General features: G+C 43.0%; 1 pseudogene; it reads left to right on the top strand.

The window, feature by feature from the left end:
* Positions 1-15,963: 15,963 nt before the first annotated feature.
* LOC147418225 (uncharacterized) lies at positions 15,964-18,411 on the top strand (annotated as a pseudogene).
* Positions 18,412-20,927: the final 2,516 nt, after the last annotated feature.

The following is a 20,927-nucleotide window of genomic DNA, read 5'->3' as shown; positions in this document are numbered from 1 at the left end:
CTACTGTCATCTTCGTTTATGCCATCTTTGATGACCTCCCTTGGTGCCGCCACATGATCCTTGGCACCTTGTGTTCTCTTATTCTTTTCTAATAATTAGGCGACTTCAATTTTAAACAAGGTCGTCTACAGTAGACGAGGGCACTACCTCCAATTAAGAAGGGAAGATCTGGCTCTTTTGAGGGCATTGAAATGACTTCTCCTTGACAATGGCTCCTTTTGCACCAGCATCCCTTGTGTATGTTCCGAGGCTTTTACGTTAGTAGACATCTGTTAATAGAGCAGGTGGGGAGGAAAGTGAGGGTTATGTTGATATTTGTGTATGAGAGAGGCAGATTAAATTACCACAGTCAGGAGCAACAAGTTGTTGACCAGCAATTTCAATTCTTAATTGGAGGCAGTGCCCTCGTCTACTGTAGACGACCTTGTTTAAAATTGAAGTCGCCTAATTATTAGAAAAGGATAAGAGAACACAAGGTGCCAAGGATCATGTGCCAGCACCAAGGGAGGTCATCAAAGATGGCATAACCAAAGATAACAGTAGTGCCGATTCAATGTTGTCCAAAGTTAAGAAGAAGCTAGAAGAAGAGACGAAGAAGAAAATTTAATGTCGTAGGAAACTATCTGAAGAGTCTTAAAGATCTATCCACAAACGAGGGGAGTTGAACTCAAGACCTAAGAATTGGGCTGAGTCCATGTTGGTCTAAGCGCAAGTGGGTGATAGCAGCTAAACCACAACCTGTCATAGCAGAGGAAAAAGAAGATCTCTCGAATATCTTAGTAGCAAAGATACCAGAGTGGGATGAGATACTTGGTGAAGAGAAACCCTTTTTCAGCAAAAGAAAGTTCTCTAAGCTAGTCAAAGGCGCATATGTACTCTCTCTCTATATATATACATATATATATATATATATATATATATATATATATATATATAATATATATAATTTTTATAAATAAATAAATATAAAAATGTAAAAATAAATATATATATATAGATGCTTTTTCTTTAAATTTGCAACTCAAATACGTCGAAGCACTCTGTATTACGTGGTTTTTCTATTCCAAATTAAAAACCACGTAGAGGAGATGGAGCTGCTCTCTTGCGATGCCAACTAGCTCTTTTGCGATTCTTCTTCTTCTTCAGGTGCAGAGAGTAGCGATGAAGAGGATGTGGAGTGCACCCCTGTCCCGCACATTGCAAAATATCACTCTTCTCCCCAACTATGGCCCCGGAGCTACATGCAAAGCATCTCTCTCTCTCTCTCTCTCTCTCTCTCTCTCTCTCTCTCTCTCTCTCTCTCTCTCTCACACACACACACACACACACACACACACACACACACACACAACAAGACACGCTGGGAGACAACACACACACACACACACACACACCCCAGTACACAAGACACGCTGGGAGACAGCACACACACACACACACACCCCAGTACACAAGACATGTACGAGAGAGAGAGAGAGAGAGAGAGAGAGAGAGAGAGAGAGAGAGAGAGAGAGAGAGAGAGAGAGAGAGAGAGAGAGAGATGATGCTTGACATCCTAGGCATAGACAGTTTGCGTCACTGGTTACAGGACAACGTCCCAAGTATGGATGGGTCATGGCATGTCTCCCAGACTTCACGCGAGGGACTGCTCTGCTATCAACCCTATATTGTAGAGATCCCTGTTAGTCCATCACACGTGGCCCTCCCTTCTTACAGCCATTTCTTTCCTTGTCCCCCCCGGGTGATACTCCACTGCTCATCAAAGGGCATGTCTACTTGATATATGAGGTGGATGCAATGCTTGCTCCCTTGTATGTTTGGCCAAGTGTGTTGTGTGTGTGGGTATGCATGCCTGGGTCTATGTGTTGTTTATACAAGCGTGTTTGTGTGTGTTTGCATGCTCTCTTGTGTGTGTTTAACCTAGCTGGTATAGAATCTCGGTGGTGCCAAGGTTCAAATCCACTAACTACTTCTCCTTTGACTAGCTTAGAGAACTTCCTTTTCTTGAAAAAGGTTTTCTCTTCATCAAGTATCTCATCCCACTCTGGTATCTTTGCTACTAAGATAGTTGAGAGATCTTCTTTTTCCTCTGCTATGACATGTTGTGGTTTGGCTACTGTCACCCACTTTCGGTTATATTAACTTGGACTCAACCCAATTCTTAGGTCTTGAGTTTAACTCCCCTCGTTTGCAGATAGATCTTTAAGTCTCTTGGGATAGTTTCCTACGATGTTAGAATTCTCTTCTTCGTCTCTTCTTCTAGCTTCTTCTTAACTTTGGACAGCTTTGAATCGGCACTACTGTCATCTTTGGTTATGCCATCTTTGATGACCTCCCTTGGTGCCGCCACATGATCCTTGGCACCTTGTGTTCTCTTATCCTTTTCTAATAGTTAGGCGACTTCAATTTTAAACAAGGTCGTCCACAGTAGACGAGGGCACTGCCTCCAATTAAGAATTGAAATTGCTGGTCAACAACTTGTTGCTCCTGACTATTGTAATTTAATATGACTCTCTCATACACAAATATCAACATAACCCTTATTTTCCTCCCCACCCGCTCTATTAACAGATGTCTACTAACGTAAAAACCTCGGAACATACACAAGGGATGCTGGTGCAAAAGGATCCATTGTCAAGGAGAAGTCATTTCAATGCCCTCAAAAGAGGCAGATCTTCCCTTCTTGGCCTATTATATTCCCTCATCTTATGTGCAAATGGCTCTTTTCGATTTAAAGAAATGTGTAGTGTGGTAAATTACACACAGATCCTGATATGGCATGCATTCTCATAGCGTGCTGCAAGTAGTGCACTTTACTCAAAGAGATGACTAGCTTAGCTTAGCAACGTTGCTTGCTTCGAAGCTTTTCTATAGTTTATACAATTAAGAGCTCAATAGCTTGTTGCTTATGTTTTCAAACAGTGTTGAATTCTTTCATAGCAGATAAATCATTGATATTGTGCATTGCGAGTAGGGACCGCTATTGCCTCTTAATTAGAATTGTCCATCAAAGTCAATAGCTCATAATAGTCATAACATGCTCTCAGACTTTGACTGGGCTCTCTGGAGAGCTACATTCAACCTAATTGCGGCTGGATAAATCGGTTTTGGGTCAAATACAAACAATGCCAAAGATTCAGCCTTGAGCCTACACCTCGTGGCTTAAGCTACTGTCCTTTGTTTGTTATTTGCTCCTTTCAAATGGCTTATACCATGAATTTCACTATCGTGGATGGTTGTAAGGGTGGGGGTGGGATTTTGTAAGTGAAAAGACAGACTTAGTATTGCTACATGTGAGGAGGTGTTGGCGATCATTGGGTTAGTACTCAAAAGTACCAAAGCGGGAAAAACTTCTACTTCGATTTGAGTTGTAAATTACCATTGTGATTGTGTGTGTTTCATATCAGGTAGTTTTACAACCTACATAATATCCTTTGGAATTCCTAGGCTGGTTTTACATGGGGGCAACATATTTGAAGTCTGTTATGAACTGTGACTATGTCAATATGAGTTTGCGACTATCTTCGATGCAAACTTTCAACCACGGCTAGCCCTTATAGAGGGTACAGTCATTCACTTTAAGGTGCCATCTCTTTGATTTCTTTTGGTGCTTATTATGTACTCTATCCAATACACTATGTACAACATTTAAATAGACACGCACAAGCACAGATGGGTACACATACACATATATAAAAGACTGTTATTTTAGTCATAAGTTTGTATGCCATATCTTTAACTGCTTGGGGTCCCATTTCATTTAATAGCTTATTTTAGGAATTAAGGAATTGTGCTTTTGTCTCTTGTCTGTATTGATGTCAGACTTTAAAGAATCAATTCGTTGCCCTCTCATTTCCTTATTTGAATAAATAAAATTATAGCAAGAAAAAACAAATCCTCTTACTGTTCCAAACATACGAACACAAATTTCGAGGAAAATAAGTTGCATTTGAAAGTTAATAAAAGATGATTAAAAAAAACACACAGTGATACAAAGTTCTTGAGAACAAGACCCTAATACATACCAGAATTTCAAGCCTATAACAATACGCACTACATCATATTCAGTTATTTTTCATGGTCACAATTTATTGTTTTTCTATACGAAATTTTATGTGGTTCATTACTGCTTGTTTTTTGGGAAAATCATAAAAAATATTACATACTTACTTATAATTCACAACTACGAGCATTCTCTAATCCAATCACCTTGGCTGGTTAAAGTTGAGTGTTTCTCCAAACTACAACTTACATTCTTTTTTATTGTCTGTTGTTGTCAACCATAGATTACATCTATATGATTTCTCGCGCCTCAAGTTTAATAACATTTTTAAACACCAATTCCAATTTTTAATTGGAGGCAGTGCCCTCGTCTACTATAGACGACCTTGTTTTATTGACTCGGCAGTTGGTAGCTTTTGATGGCGTAGTTTTTTTAAGAGCTTTTTATCGCAGCCACGTGGGTTAAAAAGAGCGCAGGATTGAGATTTTGGCTCCTACGCTAATGAAGTAACCACGTAGAGGAGATGGAGCTGCTCTCTTGCGATGCCAGCCAGCTCTTTTGCGATTCTTCTTCTTCTGTAGGTGCAGAGAGTAGTGATGAAGAGGATGTGGAGCGCACCCGTGTCCCGTGCATTGCAAAATATCACTCTTCCCCCCAACTATGGCCCCGGAGCTACAGGCAAAGCATCTCTCTCTCTCTCTCTCTCTCTCTCTCTCTCTCTCTCTCTCTCTCTCTCTCTCTCTCTCTCTCTCTCTCTCTCTCTCTCTCTCTCTCTCTCTCTCTCTCTCTCTCTCTCTCAGACACACACACACACACACACACACACACACAAGACACGTTGGGAGACAGCACACACACACACACACCCCAATACACAAGACATGTGTGCGCGCGCGCGCCCGAGAGAGAGAGAGAGAGAGAGAGAGAGAGAGAGAGAGAGAGAGAGAGAGAGAGAGAGAGAGAGAGAGAGAGAGAGAGAGAGAGAGAGAGAGAGAGAGAGAGAGAGAGAAGAGAGAGAGAGAGAGAGAGAGAGAGAGAGAGAGAGAGAGAGAGAGATGCTTAGCCACGCCACCAACTTGTGACAATGCTTAACCACACCACCAACTTGTGACAATGTAGTACACTTGTAGCTGTAGTACAATTGTGGCTCTTGAGAGGTTGCCAAGAAATATCTGATATGGGTTTTATGGTGCAATCGATGTGTTCAAGTCTTATATCTCTTAACCGAAGGGAGAGGACACCACTTGTTTGAGACAATGGCAACCATCACACTCCTCTCTTCGGTTTATAAGATATTGGCTAAATTGATTAGTACTAAACTGCATCCTTTTTTGCTGTGTCCTTTTCTGATGGACCGTATACACAGTTCTCAGACAAGTTTTGTTCAAGATCAGTGTATTCTAGACAAATTTTTTTGCTTTCATCAGGCGGTCAAGTGGGCTCGCTCGTCACATACACTGTTGGCTATCCTCCTTGAATTTGAGAAGGCCTATGACAGATTTGATTGGAGTTTTCTTGAGGGATCCCTACTTCGGATAGCTTTTCCAGATGCTTGGATCAGAGGAGTCTCAAATGTATATAGACTAGCTTATAGTGCAGTGACCATTGGAGGGTTTGATGGCTCTCTCAGGAAGGGTTTCCTGCTGGCAAATTACTTGTATTTATTTGTGGCAGAGACAGTGTCGGATTTCAGCAGAGCACAACAGCCAGGTATTAAATGTTTGCTCATGTCCCTTAAGGATGAGCTAGATTTGGTAGATCAAGAGTATTCTGATGACACTCTACTATTTTTATGCTATGCCCCGGATATTTTGGATGCGATTTGTCACTCTTTGGATGTATATTGTTTAGCCAGTGGTGCACATATCTACCGGCACAAGTCTTTTGGCATTCTTGCTAACCTGGGGTATAGTGGATGGTTTTACTTGGTTGAGACGTGGTTAGTCTTGTAGATAGCCAGGGTTTCAGGTAGGTATGGATGTGACTATGGAACAACAATTTGCACTTGTTATGTAGTTGATGCGTAGGAAGCTTTGCAGCTGGTCCTCGCAACATTTTTTTTTGGCTAGTCCATCATTGGTGGCCAATCAGGTGCTGTTGGACTTTGCTTGGTATATTGCATCATGTTGGATGCTCCATAAGAGTGTTATGGCACAGTTGAGGCGCTTCATTTGGAACTTCCTTTTCGGGGGATCAGACGGTACTTGAGACACTTGGGCTCGATGGTCCGCAGTGATTCTCCCTCGTGCAGAGGGTGGTTTGGGTGTCATTGATCCGGAGTTACAAAGGCGTGCACTTCTTGCCAAGCTCATTGTTAGGTCTTTTTTCCTAGGCAATGAACCTTGAAGATGTCACTTCAATCCACCTTAGCTACAATCACTCCTACCCATGGTGTTAGAGACATGCACACATGGACTGCATGGATATGGTTTTACATATGCGCTTTTACATTGAGAGCATCTCTCCTTTCGTGCGCTCATTGTTATAAATCTGGAGCTCCTTTAGAGAGTGCTTGGTGTAACAAACTGCTGACATGTCAAAGCCTAAAGAATGGAGCCTACTTACAGATGTGGCCGAGGAGCTAAACCCTAAGAAGAACAAGTAACAGAAGAAGTGTCACAAAGTGATGACATGGTTAGCCAAAAACCCTAAATGTTGAAACCCTAATTCCAAAAACCCTAACTGCTAAAACCCTAATTCTAAAAACCCTAACCCTAAAACCTGCAAACCCTAATTTTTGAAACCCTAACCCTAAAGCTTGCAAACCCTTTGGAAACCCTAACCCTAAAATTGCAACAGCGTGGCTGATTTCCAAAAATTACGCTGGCATGATGACATGGTAGGCTGTACGGATTTTCGTGATTTACGCTGGCAGCTTTTGGCATTGCTTTTTGGACCAGAAGCTTTTGAGTTTGAAAGCTTTTCATGTAAACTGCTTTTTGGACCAGAAGCTTTTGAGTTTGAAATCTTTTCATGTAAACTGCGTTTTAGGCCAAGGGCCTTTAAATATGAGGCTAGGGCTCATTCTCTAGCATGCTTCCTGGAGAAGGTGTAGAGTCTGGAGTACCGGCTTGTACTTTGAGGATGCAATATAAAGAAATAGCAAAAGGGGCGCCAAGGTTTGGGGCCAATACTCTCTAGGGTGGAATTCCGCCACTCCGTGTCGCGTGTCATCTCTATCTCTCTTACAATTCAGTTGTTATTGAAGTGCTAAAAGTATGTTCAGTCTGTTCTTTTCTATTGGCACGTGGTGCCTGCCTTGTGACAGTGGTATCAGAGCATCAGGCGTGTGCTTTTCTGAAAGCATACGGGTCCTACAAAAGAGGAGACAGAGCTTTTGGAATTTTATTTGAGGTATCTTCGCCCTCCAACCCGGACTTATTAGCTACTCCCACCCTTACTTCATCGCGCATCGGGCGCGCTCTCATCTTCACCGCAGTGTCTTACAGGGCACAAGCCAATTAAGATCACTTGCAAGAGAAGGATCCAAATTTGTTTCAAGTCACTGTTTTTCTCAGAAGCAGTTCCATGTAGATGTTGATGTCTACAGCTACCAAGTAGCATACTCCAAGTACTTGGCAAGCTTTCAAGAAAATTTTTGCCCGAAGTTGTATGGTTTCTAACATCTTCCTTCGGAGTGCAACTTCTGGCAGAGTGGGATATCCTGAAATGCTTGCCATGGAAACCCTAGCAGATTATAACTTGAAGTTTCTCGACATCTCCCAGTAGATGTCTCTTCACAAGCAGGAGATTCAGTGTGATTGCTATCTTGGGACTACCATCGCCGCTAAAGAAACACTGTATGTCCAAGAGCTGATGGACCATGCTGTGCTCGGCTACGACCTTATGGAAGAAACCTAACCCTAATTTTTGGTGCAGGTTTCAAGATGGAAAGTCAATCAAATTTTCGAGCTCAACTGGTGTCAAGATTGCTTTTTAAGTTTGAGTTTTGTTTGATCTTGTTTGGTGATCCTGTTTGGAATCTGTTTGAAATGGATGGTATCTGTTTTGAACCTGTTTTGGTGCCAATTTGAAATGTTTGACTATGGTTTCATTGATTGGTGATTTTTACTCCCGGGTGGAGAAGTGAGAAATACTGTTTTGGTATTGTTTGAACCTCGGAACGACGCAGGCCGATGCTTGGGGAATGTTTCATTGTATGCTAGAAAACCTCCGAACGACGTAGGCCGATGCCTGGGGAGCGTTTGGTTGTATGCTTGAACCTCCAAGCGACTCAGAATGCAGAATGCGGTCTGGGGTTTAAATATGAGGCTAGGGCTCATTCTCTGGCATGCTTCCTGGAGAAGGTGCAGAGTCTAGAGTACCGGCTTGTACTTTGAGGATGCAATATAAAGAAATAGCGAAAGGGGCGCCAAGGTTTGGGGACAATACTCTCTAGGGTGGAATTCTGCCACTCCGTGTCGCATGTCGTCTCTCTCTCTCTCTCTCTCTCTCTCTCTCTCTCTCTCTCTCTCTCTCTCTCTCTCTCTTACAGTTCAGTTGTTATTGAAGTGCTAAAAGTCTGTTAAGTATGTTCTTTTCTATTGGCACGTGGTGCCTGCCTTGTGACACTTAGTCAGATATACAACCCAATCCAGAGAGGAGATTGCACGGCAGCCTCTTGTATGGATTTGGTGACCATCCTTCTCCACTTAGATTCTGGAGAGAGACCTCCACAACTCAGGCAGCGATTGCACATTGATTGGGCTATTTGAGATGTAGGTCCAGCGAGCTCGATGAGCACTTGGTGTCGTGATAGATTGTTTCCAGCAAATATCTTTGCAGAAAGGTATCATATCCACAGAGGGATTCTCCCCAGGATTATTGAGATAGTCTGCCATTCCAGACTTGTGGGACCAGGTCATAAGAGGAGATACTTCTCTTCCACACCATTAGGGATGGTGGGGTTACTTCGATGAGTATAGCACAACCCCTCTTGTTAATTATCAGGTCCTTTCGTTCCTTATTGCTAGAGAGTAATGCTCCTCTGCACACACACATACATTTTTACTTCAATGAGAAAGGACCTGTTCTTTCTAGCCTTACTTGGCAACCGATCAGAGTCATGGGTTCTTGTGGGAGAAAGCGATTCGTGGATCCTCATCTCACCGCAAAGGATGCTGCCTCTTGGAGGCTTTGGATTTGGGAGGGTCGTCCTTTATCTCAACTCTATTGGGATCCTGGCAAGTGGCAGTGCCCATTGGATGTATGTGGACATGCTCTATTGCTAAATGGACTATTTTCTTATTTTTTTGATTAATTTCTATTTGATGAAATTAGGATATTTAAATGTGTACACTTGAATTGTTAAAGTTAGGAACTGTAGATCTACTGGAACTGATAAAGCCATCAGGAATGGACAACTGTGATGTGTCATATGATGGGTGACATTAAGCATCATCAAGGAGTTGTTCCGCAAGTTCGGTGGGAGAGACTGGGGAATGGGTATTCCCAATGCGTCACATGATGGTGACGGGAGCATCGGATAGGGAATAGTCCATTGGTCTAGGAGGAAATCCGAACTGGATAAAGGAATACGCGTAAAGACGCAAACACAAGAATAAAGAGGGTTACTAGAAGCTTTTTCTTGAAAAAAGCACGATATTTTTAAGTGCTTTCTGGGAAAGCATCTACTTTCCCGCAAGAAAATCTATGTCTGCATTGCATCAGTGCACAAGGTTGCATCCAGGGATGCCTAGGAAGTGTTGTGTAGCATCAATTTTCTGCTCACTGAGTTTTTATTGAGTTTTTGAACACGTTCACCCTATTTAATAAGTGGCTGACTGCCCACTTAATAAGTGGGCAGCCCATTATTAAAATAAAGCAGGAGAACAGGAGGGCGCCCCCAAAATCTGCCAAAATCAGCAAATAGGGCAGCGATCTCTCTCTCTCTCTCTCTCTCTCTCTCTCTCTCTCTCTCTCTCTCTCTCTCTCTCTCTCTCTCTCTCTCTCTCTCTCTCTCTCTCTCTCTCTCTCTCTCTCTCTCTCTCTCTCTCTCTCTCTCGTTCAACTCCTCATCGGCTAGATCTTTAAGGTCTCTTGGGATAGTTTTCTACGACGTTAAAACTCTCTTCTTCTTCTTCTCTCTCTCTCTCTCTCTCTAGAAGCTGCCACCAATCTTCTCTCTCCTCTCTATGCTATCCCAACACCCCTATCCACTGCTATTGTTACGGGAGAGTTTCCGGCTATTCCTCCTGCCCTTTGGAGCCAGCCCAGCTTTTGAGAGTCGGGTCCAGTTTGGCTTTCTTATGTGGGGAGGAGCAGTCTTGTGGTTAATGCATTGTGTTGGCACTCATTAGTTTTGTGAGGTTGTTGCCACAGATTTGGTTTTTATGCTAATGGTGTCAGGGTAATCTCATTGGTACCTTTGAGTATGATACCCAGAGGGGATGCATAGCATGATGCTCCTCGATCCCAAGATAAGGTGTTTTGCATACTATTTGTCATTACATTAGGAAAGTTTGGCGAGCTCGTTGCTGTCACGTCCTCATTGTTGCACCATCCTCTACTGTGGACATCCTTGTAGGCATTTGGCAGATATTTATCTACACTCCATTTAGCCACTTGGTTTCGGCAGTGGGTTCCTTGAGGGCAGCTAAGGAGCGCATGTTTCGTTTTTTGAGATGATGAGCTCACTCCCACATGTTCCTTAGTTTTTCAAGGTCATATGTAGTGGCACAACTCCCCACCATAGTGGTTCATCTTGCACTCCGCCATCCGTGTCTCGTGTGGATTCTCTTTGTCTCTCTTTGTCCCGTAATGCGTCCCTTGTGACTATGGCCTATATGGCTCATAAAGAGCCAAAACTCAAGATCAGAGCTAGGAAAATCCCGACAAGAGAAAACTACCTCACTAGCCTTGGTTTATTCATCTTTCTCTCTTCTCGAGTAGTCTAGCTCCCATTAGGAGGTGCATTATGTTCTCTTAGGGTGCTTGGGGCTTGTTGCTAATCTTGAGGCCGAGTCAGTGGTCTCAAGTGTAGGACAAATGGCATCAGTAGTAGCATATGTGTGTACAAGGGATCTATCCATCAAGGGCATGTCATATCTATGCTGGACCACCCTTGGTCACTTGTACATGCAGCTTTCTATGAGCATGGAGTGCCTTTCCCAGATCTCTCTCTCTCTTAGAGATTGTCTTGTCTCATTCTACCTCAGTGATCTATCTTCTCCACAGTTGCTTGTATATGTATGTGGCATTGCACATGTTCTCTAGTGTCTGAGGATCTTTTTAGAGTGGAGCGAGATTGGAGTCGAGGTGTCCATCGGATTGGAGGTCAGCCCGCGTCCTCATTGCATCTTTTGCTACCTATTTCTATAGTGTATCGGAGCCTTGGTGTCTTGAATGTCTTGGATGCTCAATGTAGGTTGATCCGGTGCTTTATTGAACTTGATTGAGAGAGAAGAAGCTTGTAACACAACAGGCACCAGGTGCCAACTGGAAAGAATAGACTGAGATAGACGGTTAGCACTTCAAACAACTGAACAGAAAGACAAAGAGAATCCACACGAGACACAGATGGCGGAGTTCCACTCCCAGATTGCAATGGCCCCATACGATGGCGCCCCTTTCGGTATTTCTTTATATTTCTTCAACAAGGTACAACTCTATGGGTCTACTCTACTTCTCCATGTGGTAGAATCCAAGAGAGAGAGAGCCCACAACATCTATTTAAAGGCCCTTGGCCTATACAAAAGCAGTTACACACCCAAACAAGTTCAAAACAGCTACACACCCAAACAAGTTCAAAACAGTTCATTTGTATTTCAAACAATATTGTCAAACAAAGTTCAAAGAGTATCTTAATAAATTCAATCTTAAAATCATTTTGGTTGGTTTGTGTCAGCCGAACTTTAAGGACGACGGCTTGTCATTTTGCTAAAAAGTGATGCTGCGGTTATGAATCTGGATGGTTGCGTCGTTCTTGTCGTGCCAAGGCATGCCCAAAAGAGCATCACAATTGCCCAACTTCATGATGTGAAAATCTCCACGAGTTGATTGTACTCAACATCCATATTATTTAGGATTTCGGGATGGATGAAATTTTCGGTGGCTCCTGGGTCGAAGAAGATAAGTGCCTTGAAGACATTTATCTTTCCATAGGCTTTGCATAGTTGATTGGCACCTTCTAGAGCGATGCCGTAAATTTCGGAGACAATCCCACCACAGTTTTGGTTCTCTTTGCAGTTGGTTGTTCTGGAGGTGTATCCCCTTTAGTAGGACAATTGTTGTAAGTGTGTCCATCTAGAAGCATTCAAAGCATCGGCCTTCTTGGAGTAGGGCGTCTTGTTGACATTGAGTTAAATGAGGCTTGACCACTTGTGTCTAGTTGTCAGAAGAACCCCGAGAAGTGGTTCGTTGGGGACGAGAATTCTTAGCGTTGTTCAGTTGCGCTTCCATAGGAAATTCCAATTTTTCTTTCATAAGTTAGTAACAACCGCAACATGGTCCATGAGCTCTTGCATAGTAGATACTTGTTTAGAGAGACAATATTCCTGTGATGGTGATGGTAGTCCAATTGTAGAGTGCTTGCATTGGTCCTCCAAGGGAATCAGCTTGAAGAAATACATTGGAAGGTAAACATCAAGGAACCTTTGGTTGTACTCTTCCATGGTTTCCGTGGCAAGCATTTTCTAGGGAGGTCATGCAGCTTCGTGCAAAAATATTCTTGAAAGCCTACCAAGTCCTTGGAGCATGCGGTTGTGTAGCAATTGAACTCCACCACTACATAGCATTATATTTGAGAAACTCTACGTCTTGAGAGATCTTTAATTCTTTTGTGTAGTTCCCCAAGGCATAGATGTTGTCAAATTGTTGCGGAAATTGCAAGGCTTTCTTTCTATCTTTCACTTCAGAATTTTATTGTATTTCCCCCATCCTTGAAATCTTTTGGTTGAATTGATACACAACCCGAGGACGTGGATAGTAATAGGGAAAACCATACGCATTGTATCCTGGTGGAGGTGGGGGAGATGGTGGCAACCGTGGTGAAGGAGGCGGTTGTAGTGGGTACACTTCAGGAGATTGAACCATATTTCGGAAAACTCCCCCAATAGGAATCGAAGACCAATTAGATTTTCGATTAGAAGCCCTTGTGCTTTCTAGTGCCGGAGGAGAAATAACAGCCTAAGGCAACAGAGGCGGCAACATGTAATTCAAGTATTGTTGGAAGATCTGCAGAACTGGGAGATTCTACCGAGGATGCCAGTGTTAGAAGGAACGGGCGAAGCGCAGCCAAACGTTCCGAAATGGCGTTCCGGACGAGTCTCGCTCCCGAAACAGTTGGGAACGCCGTTCCGAAACGGGGTGTAACCAGAAGGGTGGTCCGAAACGGGGGGAACGGGGTGGAACAGGAGACGAACTGGCAGAACAAGGGGCGAAACAGCAAAATTAGGCATTTGGGGGTAAAAAAGTAGGCATTTTGGGACAAATTTGGGGGACATATTTGGGGCAAGTTTGGGGGCACATTTGGGACTAGGCTTAATGGAGGTAATTCAAGCCTTACTTTAGTCGACCGTTCCGGCCCCCCCTCCTACCCGTTCCCATCTCGTTCTGGACCCTCTTGTTCTCGTTCGTCCCGAGTAATTTTGGAGGGTACTCTGAGAGAATGTCACGAAGCTCGTCAAGGAGAAATTGTAGATACTCTGTGGAATCCAAAAACGCATCTTTCTTTGTCTATTCTTGGGAGGACTGGTATGCTTTCGAAAAAGCACACGATTGAAGCTCTGATATCACTATGACAGGGACGAGTACCATGTGCCAATTGAAAAGAACAGACTGAGATAGACGTTTAGCACTTCAAACAATTAAACGAAAAGACTACATGGGACACAAAGTGGCGGAGTTCCAGTCCGAGACTACAATAGCCCCAAATGATGGCGCCCGTTTCGGTATTTCTTTATATTGCTTCAACAGGGTACAACTCTGTGGCTATGCTCTGCTTCTCCAGGCGGTAGAATCCTAGAGACAGAGCCCACAACACGTATTTAAAGGCCCTTGGCCTGCGCAAAATTAGTTACATGGTATGCAGTAGTTCTAAAAGCATTTGGTCAAAAAGCAAGCACTCAGAGGGCTGTCCGTATAACACTACCACGTCATCAACAGCCACCGCAATTCGTGGAACATCTGTATAGCTGCCACATCATCAGCTTTTACGCAAGTTAGGATAGTGTGTGTGTGTGTGTGTGTGTGTGTGTGTGTGTGTGTGTGTGTGTGTGTGTGTGTGTGTGTGTGTGTGTGTGTGTGCGCATGCTTTATTTTTAAGGATTTAGGTCCCTCGGCCAGTTCCATAAGTTGTTGGGGGTTAGGATTTTCAATCCTTACCCAATTTAATATTTGGGCCACTCGACGATGATCTGCAAGTTGGTAAATCCGTCTAGGGCTTAGGCCCCTCGGCCGGGATCTACAGGTTGGCTAGGGTTAGGCTTAGGGATTCCTTACCCTCTGGATCTTCAGTGGCCTGACATGTCAGCAGTTTGTGACAAAGCTTGCTGTTTTTTCCTACGTTATCTCCTATTTGGGCTGATTTGGGTATCTGTAGGCTATGCCTTGTCTACAACTTCCCCGTCTTCTACGCTTGTTTACCCCGACCCCTCTTCACCAAGGGGAACCCCGTAGAGGATTAAGGACATAGAGCATTGCTGGATTGCTTTGGTTTTCCTAGATGGAGTTCTACCATGGTTTCTCGCAAGGGGAGCAAGCCTATGGCTTTTGGATTCAAAGGAGGAAACATCTTTTTTGTCCTTCTTTAGAGATAGAATTGTTTGGACAACAATGGGATCTTCTTCAACACTTGGGGAGCGGTTTCCTATGGCTGTGTTTCTTCAAGGAGAGGGATTGGCTGATTGTTGGATCTTTTGCAAATGCACGTTTTTTCTTGGAGTTGTTGATAGAGTTATCTCTATGTAGGACTTTACGTAGGCTGATATGGAGTTGTAGCCTGCTCTTGCACATGCAAATGTGGATTTTCAGCCCGTCCTGAAAGAGGGGTAGCAAGTTGATGACTCAGTGGCACCTTTGTACCAAGTTGCGGATTTTGGATGACAAAGGTGGATTACTTTCCTCCTAGAGAGAGTAGAGCCTGCAAGGCAAGGTAGCCGAACTGCTTGTGAGCCGAGCTTGCAAGATCAATTGCCTTGCTTGTACAGCCTGTGTGTCCACATTCCATACAAAGAGCGCCTGTGTGTCCACCTACCGGGCATGTTTTGCTACCTCAGGCTAGCAAGTCAGCAAGCATCTCTCCACCTCCGCCAACAACCGAAGCTCCTCGCCACATCATCAAGCTGCTTCAGCTCCTCAAGGATAGTTTGCTTAGCCAGAAATTGGTGACAACACGCCTACTTGTATAGGTGCAAATATGTGCCTAGCATTTGTGAAGGTTGACTTTGGCTTCTTTTGGCATATAAGAAATAAGGTGAGTAGAGGCCATCACTAAAATGAAACTTGGTGCATTAGGTGGTTAAAATGGTTTTGTAACTGCTTAAATTATCTCCTTGCTTAGACTTGGCAATAGTGTACTCACAGTTTCAACCTTTTTCAAGTAGTTATTTACACATCCCCCTCACCTAGTTATCAGACATGTAGGATATTCAGCTATTGTGGCAAGATCAAGTTAATGTATTCTTCTAGCTTAAATAACCGTGTAGAAAGGCTAAGAATGTGGAACAGTCAATTGAGAGATCTATTTATTTCAAATTACTTCTTGTGAATGAATATGTTTAAATTATAATTATTTAATTTAGTAAGCTGATCTTGTTAAAGAGCATTGGATAGTAAAGTGTCTTACTTTTCTTAGGCAATCGACCGATGCATATAGCCTTGGAACATCACCAAAGACAAGTCTGTTCTCATGGGGCAGCAAATCATCTCCACAAAGAACCAACAAGAGGCGGCACAAATTTCCATCTATAGAGACTTTATGTGACAAAGAGGGTGGTGATGATGGACAGTACTGGTCGCAAATGAGTACTTCTCCTAAGACTATCCTACCTTCATCAAACCACCATCTCTCCATTGATGGCATAACTGAGGAGCCCTATTTAGGCAATGGATATGAAGACATGCCGTCGCATATCATTCCTCTCCTGCCTTCAAGAGAAGAAGAGAAGACTCAAATCAGTATAGAGACTTCTGGACAGTGTAGCTGGATGCAAGCAACATTCAATGGTACGAATTGTAATCAATCGATCTTTTGAAGAAGTTAAACGCAAGACTTGGAAAAAATTTATATAGAACTTTGGAACTTCAGGTGTCAATGTGATGGCTGGAGTGGGACTGCTATCATGCCCATATGCGGTGAAGGAGGGTGGGTGGGGGGAATGGCAGTGTTGGTGCTATTTGCTCTTATATGTTTCTACACGGGTCACCTTTTGTGCAAATGCATGGACAGTCAACCCCTCGGCATACTTACCACGTACCTAGACATTGGACAGCTTGCACTTGGCAAGATGGGTCGCACAATTGTGTCGGTACGTTTGATTTTATTTGACTGCGATCTCTATATTTGGTAAAAATAATGACACAAACTACTAATGGTGTTTTGTTGTTTGCAGATGGTTCTATATGCCGATCTCTATGTAACTTCTTAACCCATTGTTAAAGGTCAATTCTTGATAATTGAAAAAGTACATAATTATCCCACTTATATTATGATGATCATTGCAAACAATGATGCAGGAGTATGGTGTGGAGTTTTTCATACTAGAGGGAGACAACTTATCCAAGTTTTTTCCAAACTATTGGTTTACAATGGATGGAATGGACATTGGCTCATATGCGACCATTGCTATTTATGCTACAATGGTGATCTTGCCTACTGTGTGGTTGGAAAACCTTAATTGGCTCTCTGCTCTTTCGTGTGAGTATCCAAGAAATAAATGTAGGGATAGTTTTTCCTGCGCATTGTCAATGTTGTTGTTGCGTGTGTGCAAAGTTGTGTACGTCTGCGCGCTCAACATGAGTTGTGTAGGTGTGTGTGAGTCTATTTAATTTTGTGGTGGTTGGTAGTCATGGGAGTCGTAAGAACAAGCCTGATGATGGTCCTCGTGGTTTGGGAGGGAGCTGTCGACGGAGTTGGTTTCACCAAAACAACCAGCATCGTGAATTGGCGAGACCTTCCCTTGGCAGTGGGTGTTTATTGTTTTTGCTACTCAAGACATGCTATTTTCCCAAACATCTACAACTCCTTGAGGGACAAGAGTCAATATACCACGGTCCTCTAAAGTGTCTCTCTCTCTCTCTCTCTCTCTCTCTCTCTCTCTCTCTCTCTCTCTCTCTCTCTCTCTCTCTCTCTCTCTCTCTCTCTCTCTCTCTCTCTCTCTCTCTCGCCAACTGTGTGTATATGTAAGTATGTAGGTATCTATACATATAGATATGTATGTGTGTAGGTGTACATTGTATGTGCTTTAATTATAGTCTTCAGTTGAAAACATATCAACAACCACCAAAAAGATATTAACACCACCGTCTGATAGTACTTCTTAGAGAGAAACAATAATTATTCATGACAGAATGTTAAGCTCAATCAAATAATAGCATGAGACTTTAATCAATGGATGAGTTCTTGATTGTGAATAGCTAGTAAGAGTACACACTCTTACATATACATACATACATAAGCGTGAGTGCGGGCTTACACTATAAGGTGGTGGTGTAAATATCTTTTTGCTGCTGTTAATATATTTCCATTTGAAGACTATAATCAAAGCACATACAATGTTAAGGAAAGTTGTGTTTTTCTTTACCTCGAGTTGATTTTGTCCCTGTTTTTTTAGCTTTACCTTGTGCTTCCTCTCCTATTTTACAATGTCGGTGGTGGGATTTCGAATGTTTGGAGATGAGACACTATCCCAAATAACATTGAACCTGCCAAAGACCAACAAAGCCACCTACTTTGCTCTATTCTTAACAGTAAGTAGCTCCTCATATTGGCAAAGAGCATTAATTGAGCTTTATAGTACATCACTTATACACTTATATCCTCACCTTTATCTTTTGGTTTTGTTTTTAAAATTTGGAAATAAGGCAAGGATGACTTTAAGTGATTATCTTTAAAAGCACTTCACTCATTCCTTCAACACCTCTCTAGTCTCTCTCTCTCTCTCTCAAGCACGTGCGCACACACTATGTGACAAACATACTCCTTAGGTAGATACACAATTAAGTGTTTACTTCTCTTCCTTAGCTTATACATTAAAGGAGAGTCTTGGACCTTGCCAAAAAAAATCATTAAAGATGACACTGCGAACACTCCTTGTCATTTCCAATTTGTGTGTAGCAACTTTGGTGCCTTTTTTTGGTGAGTATATGTTTGTGCAATTTTAGTTACTTTCTTTCTCTACGTTTAAGTAATTTTATTCACTATTTTTGGCAGGATATATGATGTCGTTCATTGGTTCAGTCCTCACTAGCCTTGTGGTGAGTTATTTTGCTATCAAACCTTTAGCATGCTTGATTTGGATTAATGTGTATGCCCACGTGCTTGTTTCAATTTTGTTTTTATACTTCAAAATTACATCAACATCAAACAATGCTTGATTTACATTAATGTGTATGAAAGTGTGTGGTTTTAAGGTCCTGTACAATTGCTCGCTGCCCCCCCCCCCCCCCCCCCCCCCCCTTCCTTTCGTGCTGCTCCCCTCTCCCCCTGCCTAGCACTGCTCCCCCCTTGCGCCCCATCCCTTGCCTTGCTTCTGCCCCGCATCTCTACCCTCGCCCATCCGAACTTGTGCCCTACCTCAGCTTGCACCCCATCCCGCCCAGTAACCCTCACAGCATCTGCACCACCCCCCCCCCCCCCCCCCAACTCTCTCCTCCCTTGCCAGCAGCCGGTAGGATACCTTCCACACTTTGTTGGCCCTTGTCATTGTTTTTGCCTTCCTCTTTCCACCAACAGACACATAATGGCGGCCCCTACTCCACCTCATAGGGACTTCACAGAAGCCCCCTCGTCCGACACTGGGGAGCCGACCCTTTGACTTGGTGTAAGGTGTAGCGGAATGAATGTTGAACTTGCTCAAGATAAGTGCTCTGAACTGTGATGAAGGTTCCTTTTACTTAGGCAAGGGAGGAGAGAGTTGTCATTTTAGGGCCCCAGGGACCCTCAACATGAGGGGCCACAAGGGCGCGCAAATCAGCCATCCAAAATTTTTGGATGGCTGATTTGCGCGCCCTTGTGGCCCCTCATGTTGAGGGTCCCTGGGGCCCTAAAATGACAAGTACATGCTTTTTTTGATGCATAGCCATGAGATAGAATTGGGCAAATTGATGTATTCATAGCAAACTCCCCCCCCCCCACAATGGCAAATAGCTAAACATTGTATCATGCCATGCATAAAAATAAATCTTGTACTTGTCATTTTAGGGCCCCAGGGACCCTCAACATGAGGGGCCACAAGGGCGCACAAATCAGCCATCCAAAATTTGGCCACAAGGGCGCGCAAATCAGCCATCCAAAAATTTTGATGCATAGCCATGAGATAGAGTTGGGCAAATTGATGTATTCATAGCAAACTCCCCCCCCCCCCCACAATGGCAAATAGCTAAACATTGTATCATGCCATGCATTAAAAAAAGCTTGTACTTGTCATTTTAGGGACCCAAGGACCCTCAAAAAGAGGGGCCACAAGGGCGCGCAAACTGGCCATCCAAAATGCTTGTACTTGTCATTTTAGGGGCCTAGGGACCCTCAACAAGAGGGGCCACAAGGGCGCGCAAACTAGCCATCCAAAATTTTTGGATGGCCAGTTTGCGCGCCCTTGTGGCCCCTCTTGTTGAGGGTCCCTGGGCCCCTAAAATGACAAGTACAAGCTTTTTTTAATGCATGTCCATGAGATGGAACTGGGCAGTTTAATGTGTTCATAGCAACCCCTCCCCCCCCCCCCCCCCAAATGGCAGATACCTAAACCTTGTATCATGCTTATCAACCATTTTTTACTTCCTTGTGTCCATCCCCTGTTCTTGGAAATATCTTGGTCCCTATTTGTGCCTGGATGGGCATTCTACGCGTCGTTGTGGTCCCTCTTGTTGAGGGTCTCTGGGGCTTCAAAATGACAAATAGGAGCTTTGTTTTAATGTATGGCCATGAGATAGAGTTGTAGTGTTTGATGTCCGGAGTATTCACTATGTCAAATTTTCCTATATCATGTCCGTTCACCACAATGGATTGAAAGTAGCCCTTATAGGCCTTACCTACACATGTTTCTGTAACTTTACAAGAATATAAATTCCCTTCTGCTGAACACATGTGCTATGTTACATATACTTTAGTGAACTCGCAAGGTCAAAGGCCTCACAAATTTTGTGCACTCAGAACATTTAGCACTAGAAATCAACCAAACAAGGAGCCAATTTTTACTTCCTTGTGTTCACCTCGTGTTCTTGGAAATGTTTTGGTTAAGCCATTTCTTTGGTATTTAAAACCACATGTGACCCCTATTGTTATAGTATCCAACCAAAGGTTTCTTGATTAGCAGTTATATAGGTTCGAGTGATACATATCTTCTATGTTAACAATGCATGTATCTATAATTTATGTTTACACTTTCTCTATCCAAATGAGCTACATAGTAAAAACCAAATCCGCAATTCAATAATTAAGTTCACAAGGTGATAGATATTGGTATGATCTTTAACAATACCAAATAAATAGCTACCAATAGCGAATGAATAGGGATATTTAAGAAGGTTTGATACCAAAAACTTGTCAACACTACTCAAAAAGGTGGAAACTCAAAGGCTTTATGATATATATGATGAAACAAGAATCAATAATAATTCACCCCTATATATCTACACCTCCATCTCAAGTTGTCATTTCTCTAAGTCAAGCTTGGCATAGGAATAGTATGGAAACAATAACATTTTGGAAAGCAAGAATTTAGCTTTCTCAACTTTTGAAATGTTGCTATTGATATATATTCAACAT

This window comes from Adiantum capillus-veneris, chromosome 30, assembly GCF_014529385.1.
Source record: "Adiantum capillus-veneris isolate H3 chromosome 30, ASM1452938v2, whole genome shotgun sequence".
NCBI lineage: Eukaryota > Viridiplantae > Streptophyta > Polypodiopsida > Polypodiales > Pteridaceae > Adiantum > Adiantum capillus-veneris.
The sequence above is the reverse complement of the archived record's forward strand: the minus strand, read 5'-3'. Positions and strand labels throughout refer to the sequence as shown.